At 45.6% G+C, this 6,000-nt stretch overlaps 1 long non-coding RNA gene across 2 annotated transcripts in view; it reads right to left on the minus strand.

The window, feature by feature from the left end:
• LOC137650266 (uncharacterized) overlaps nucleotides 1–6,000 on the minus strand; it is a 136,644-nt gene that overhangs the window by 70,589 nt on the left and 60,055 nt on the right. The window contains exon 1 of one of the 2 annotated variants that reach the window (XR_011045948.1): nucleotides 5,161–5,331. The exons of the other annotated variant lie outside the window; for it this stretch is intronic. This is a non-coding gene — a long non-coding RNA (uncharacterized lncRNA). Of the gene's footprint in view, nucleotides 1–5,160; nucleotides 5,332–6,000 lie in introns of those variants that run through there. 2 annotated transcript variants of the gene reach the window in all.

Genomic DNA, 6,000 nt, shown 5'->3' on the forward strand with positions numbered 1-6,000 from the left:
CAAGACCGGTTGGGTGACCAGCTGAAAGGTCTGCTGTGGCTGAGCTGCCACTTGGGGAGTAGCGGGTCCCGGAAACTGTCGTCTTGGTTGACGCTGCTGGGGTTTCTGTTTGGAGGATTTCCTCTTAGGTTGAGGTCCGTCGTCCTGAGAGGATTTCCTCTTTTTTGACATGCCCCACTTGTGGAGAAGGTTCCTATTCTCCGTGGCGGCTTTGTCGGTGATCTCCTTCACAAGGTCAGAAGGAAAGAGGTGTTTACCCCAGATGTTGGAGGAAATCAGCCTCCGGGGTTCGTGTTTCACAGTGGCACCTGCAAACACGAATTCACGACAGGCTCTCCGAGCCTTCATGAAGTGGTACATATCCTTCACCAGGGTTGCCATGTGGGATTTGGCGAGTACCATGTAGTGGTCTGGTACTCTGGTGTCACAGGCCATGATATCAAGTTGGACCTGGTGGGACATGGATGCTGCGAGCCTCTCCTTCGTATCTTGTTCCCGACGAAGGAGGTGATCGTTGAGTTTCGGGAGGTCTTCATTAAACTGACGTCCGGCGACGTCAGGATCTAGCTTTCCCACCACGAAAGTATGCTGGATGTCCTTCCAGTGTCGAGCGTCGGGGGGAGTCACTATGGAGAAGGGTCTGCACTCCTCCAGTGCAGGGCAGGCTTTTCCCTCTTCCACAGCCTTGAGGCACGCAGCGAAGGCCTTTTCCATGAATGGAAGGACTGCATCGTCGGGTGCGACGTAGGTAGGGTGCTTCTTGCTCAGGGCCGGAAGCTTAGAGCAGGTAAAACCCTTACTTTTAAACGTATTGGCTAGCATAGCCAGGGCCTTCGCGAGATCGAACACTATCTCCTCCTTTGGTTCGGTCTCTTCTTTAGAGGTTCAGAACGAAGCCGGACGTAACAGTCCGGGTAGGCCTCGAAGTTTGGGAAGAACTCCACGTCTTCCAGGGGGACCGTGCCGATCTTGTCGCTGACGAAGATCCTGCCGGTCGCGATAACCATATGCTCAGCATACCTCCATGGGTTGGCATGTGAGCAAGCGGGGAGATCCATAACCGAGATCTTCTTCGGTTCTTTGGATCCTATCATGGACCTGATGAACTCCTGATTTTCTTTCAGCCTGTCGTCCATGATGGCTTTGATCATCCGGAACATCTCTTGGGCGGATGGCATGGGTTCCGGGGTAGCGGAGGTAGACGGGAGAGACACTTCCGTCGGTGATGGAAGGAGGAGCGACCTCTTGCTCCGACTCGGTGTATTCCACCTGGTCCTCATCATCTTCAGCACCTTGAGCCATAAGGGTCTTCTCCGTGCCCTCCGAAATATCCGACATGTGTTCGTCGTCCTCGGAATCCAGGTGGCACTCGTGCATGGACTGGGCCATGACTACGTCTGGTTCCACCGTAATTTGGACAGTGGGGATCAAATCCTTGGGCACCACAGAATCAGTGGAGGCCTTTGGGAACAAAAGGGACCTCATTTCTTCAGTGGCCAGGTACGGTCCGGTGGCATTCTTCTGGAAGCCACGCACCCACTTGCGTAGCTTATCCCGAGAAGTGTCCCTGACCTCCGCTGAGGGAGGGTTATGGAAGGCATCAACTAGGTGAGCCTGGCAGACCGTACAGTTCAGCGGGTCCCAGAATTTCAAATCCCCTTTCTTGTTAGCACAAGGGGCGTGAGTCCTGCAAGCCGTATGCCCGTAGAAGTGCGGGCGTTTCACAGCGCAGAAGTCGAAGTCACACTTCATCTGCTCCTCCTGTGGAAGAAAGAGAAAATGAGTATGGGGGGAGTCATAAGAATGGCTCTTAAACTAATTTAATATTAATCATTAATTTTAACTTGATAAAGGGTGTGATGCACCGAGGATTGAGATAGGAAAGAAACATACTCCGTGCATCCCGCCCGGCTGGTTACCGTAAGCTTCATCCTTGGATAATCCGAGGTGGCCGAAGGCGCAGGATAGAATTCCAGTAGAAGTCCAGAGGGCAAATGGAATTCCATGGGAATTGTCAAGGATAAGGTTGGGACTGAGGCCACTCAGTCCCAAATTAGGGGGCTAAAGGATCCCAAAGGGTAACTGCTTCCGGCAACCAGCCGCGCTAAGATACACGCAGCATGCTGGAAATCTGTAGAATGCAAAAAGACAGCATGATTACCAGTAGAACAGTACTAAGGTACTGATCCATTAACGTAAACAAGCCATCTGGTTGCAGTGTAGGGCTATCAGTATTAGATGATAGCTAGTAGAAGGGGGTGCAAGTCGTCTTGACGCCTCCGGAAGGTTCCGGCAGACCTCCGGCACGCCGGAGGCCGCTCCAGCAGAGTTTCTGGCATTAGGACAGACAATATAAAAGTCAAGAGTAATACCAGGGTGGCGGCCGCCGGCACAGCGGCGGCACGCCGGCAGAGGGAGCGGCGGCTCCGGCAGCCGGAGGTTGCTGGATTAGTGACAGGAACAAGGATGGTTATAGCAGAACCGGGTTGCCGGCACTCCGGGGGCCGGCCGGTGGGCGGACGACCAAGCTATGAGGAAGGGGGAGAGCCATCGGCTGGAAGCCGGCAGTAGGCGGCAGTCCCCCGGCACACGGAGGACTGGCGGCCACGGGGATATGGGGTGAGTCACCAAGGAAGGAGGTGGGTATCGCCGACAGTGGAGGCGGCAAGGGACCGGCACCCGGATAGTGAAAGAGACAGAGGGAGGGATGTAGGGGGTCCAGCCATGGACTCCCAGACATCCCCCCTGAGAGGGTGTACCCATGATAGAGGCTGACTCTATCACCCAGAAGCAGGGGCCGCAGAGGACCGGGAGCTAGGGTAGCCCAAGGGAGGGCTAGGGGACACCCAAGGGGGGGGGGGGGGTGAGACCCCTGCATACAGAACACATCCAGCGGCTAACCCCATAGGACACTATGAAGGGTATATGTACCAGAGCGGACTGTACTCAGAAGCTCAAGGTAGCCCTATCACTCCACCCTAAGGAGGAGTTGTAGGACAGGGGACAGATGGGTATAGACTAACCTAAGTATAGGCTAGGCTATACAAGAGATAGGTGGGGAGGGGAGAAGAGAAGGGTCTTCCATGGAAGGGGTTCTGTACCAGAGCGGCCACTAAGGAAGGGAGGACACTCCCTAACCTAAGGTAAGGCAGCCTGACTGAAACGGTGCATGGGTACAGTTTCAGCAAGGAACAGAATAACCCTTCCAAAACCTCACCTAGAGCAGGGATGTACGTCCTGAACTAGGAAGGATAGAAGACATATCGCTATCGCAGGAAAGTCGTAGACTTAGTCCTAGCAATAGAGGAAAGACTAGCCGTTCCTCACTCTCAGGCGCAACCCTAATGGGGGTTCATTCCCTTAGGGAGGACAGAGAGGCGATAACATACTCTGATAAGAGCTTGATCCCCTTACGTGGTAGGGGGAGCAAGGCTACAGAGGGAATGCCCAAGGGCAGGGGGATGAAGGAAGCATATAGGGGTCCTACATGTAGGTTAGGTTAGGAAGGCACACTAACTAACCTATCCCCTATATGGTCCCTGAAGGTGAAAACACTGATAAAATCATGCATGAACACTAATATAGGCGCTCTGGCCTGGGGGCTATAGTAGCCAACTGGTATGGGGTCAATCGATGACCGGTAAAAAAGCATCAAAACACGATATAAAAGTTCCTAGCTATGAAGACTAAATAAACTAATATTATCGATTAGTAAATAAGGCCGGAAGCGTTGTTGTGGCTAACTAAATAAGGCATGCAGAACAACAACGACGCCATAAGATGGCGGGTCCGGTAGAGGCACAGCTCTGCCACAAAACAACAAATATCTCGAAAAGTAATATTTACTTTACGGTCAGAGCTTAACTAAACAATACTGGAACCTTGTACTCAACTTTCCAGAAGAAGGCGAGGCCGAAGGTAGCGACATGATAAAGATGCAAGACGATAAAGTTAGCACAGGGAAAATCCGTCTAAGTAAGGCGAGCTACTGTACAAAGGATGAAGACGGACGTGACGTCATTTAAGCAATGGCGCCCTTTTGTTTACGTCTCGAGTACCAAAAGTAGCCACGGATGAGATTAGCTATGGAACGGCTCCCAGCTATTCTCCGCCCTTACACACCGAAGCATTAACTCTGTTCGGGGTGTAGATAGCTATGTGGCGCGTTAATACATGCGTCCCCTGTTGATATACGATGTCTTAAAAGGGAAACCTTTAGGATACTCGCTCCAGAAGTTAGAATTCTGTGATAACCTGTGGTTAAATTCTCTGGGAATATCTTAGTAGTTATTTACCCTAGGAAGCTACCAAAAAGGAACCTTCCATCAGGACGCCATGGCTTGAGCCCAAAAAAAATCTATATGCTGAGACTCTGGCTCAATGGTCTCTCCACCATCCTGACACCCAAAATACCCCAGGCCTTAAAATTAGCAGGTGGTGTCATTAACGATGCATAACTTAACGGGTAAGTTATGAATTTTCAAAACAATAAAAAAAAATGTATAATTATCAACTTCCATAAGATTGAATTTTACTTAAAAAATTAAGTATTGGTGTGCTAATCTTAGCATCTGCGTAAGCTAAGTTAGGTGAAATTGAAATTATGTTAGGTTAGGTGCAAATTAGGGCTAGGCTAGTCGAGTATAGGAATGTATTAAAACAGATAAAACTCAATATGAAAAAATAATGCTATAATGAAATAGAAATACTATTGAAGAGCAATTTTTGGAAAATTTTAGATCCGATCAAGAAAAAGAAATGTTATGATGAAATTGAAATAATATTGAAGTACAATTAAAAAAAATACAAGATTCATTATAAGAGTAACCTACAAAACAATAGTTGACAGGATGACAGAATATAAAATGAAAAAAAAAACAGCCAAAAATGAGAAAATAAATGATTCATTTGTGTCTTCTTTAAAAGTAGATAATGTTCTAAGTAACTACTCAATCATATCAAAATCACATCTTTAAAAAATATCTAAAATCCTTGCTTATATAGGCCATTTAAATGGCAATCATTTATATTCAAAGCAAGATCTCACCGAGAAAAACGGTAGAATCTGCTGCTTAACAGTGAATACAAAAGGAGACATTTTCTTACGATCTCATCTTGAATTACCCTTATTCCCCAATAAGCACAGTAAAATCTTCTTACCTTAATCTTAGACTTTTTATCGTATAGTAACCACTTGGAGCTGACTATCCAAAGCATTTGTCGGTCCACTGGGGTCTTCGTATGGATTATACAGCCTGGCTGCCTGAGATCATACTTCAGAGGAGGCTATCAATTTGGTTCTTGTTAATTGAGTGATTAGTTACACCTAAACTCAACTCTAATAAATTTGACATTGGAAAGTTCAGGTAACTAAAATTATTAAAACAATAATAATTTTCAACGGCCACTAAATGAGCTTCCTGAAAAAAAAGCTAAAATTCAATTGTAACTTGTGAATTGTGACTCTTGCTCCGCTATCCTTGACCTAGAGTCTTCTGTTAAGAAAAACCAAAGGTGTACAGTCTTTGAAAAAAACTTTGTTATCTTGACAGCTTTATTTACTTCGACAATTCCTGGATCCATCTATAACCAAACAATGCTTTACTTTTGTCCATGGATTGTATAGATTGACAGGGTAACACGTTATTTTTTCATAGGATACTAGATACAAAACTTACCAAGAGGATTTTAATGTTTCAAATATTATAGGCTATCATTCTATACGTGAGTAAACGGAACAAATACATAATTACAAGCTACCTTTTATGATATATATATATATATATATATATATATATATATATATATATATATATATATATATATATATATATATATATGTATATATATATATATATATATATATATATATATATATATATATATATATATATATATATATATATATATATATATATATATATATATATATATATACACGATTTTATTATAATTACCTGGTCTTACTTGGTTTCATTTGAAACTATCAACCACTTAGTT

Source organism: Palaemon carinicauda, chromosome 11 (genome assembly GCF_036898095.1).
Source record: "Palaemon carinicauda isolate YSFRI2023 chromosome 11, ASM3689809v2, whole genome shotgun sequence".
In the NCBI taxonomy this organism is placed as follows: Eukaryota; Metazoa; Arthropoda; class Malacostraca; order Decapoda; family Palaemonidae; genus Palaemon; species Palaemon carinicauda.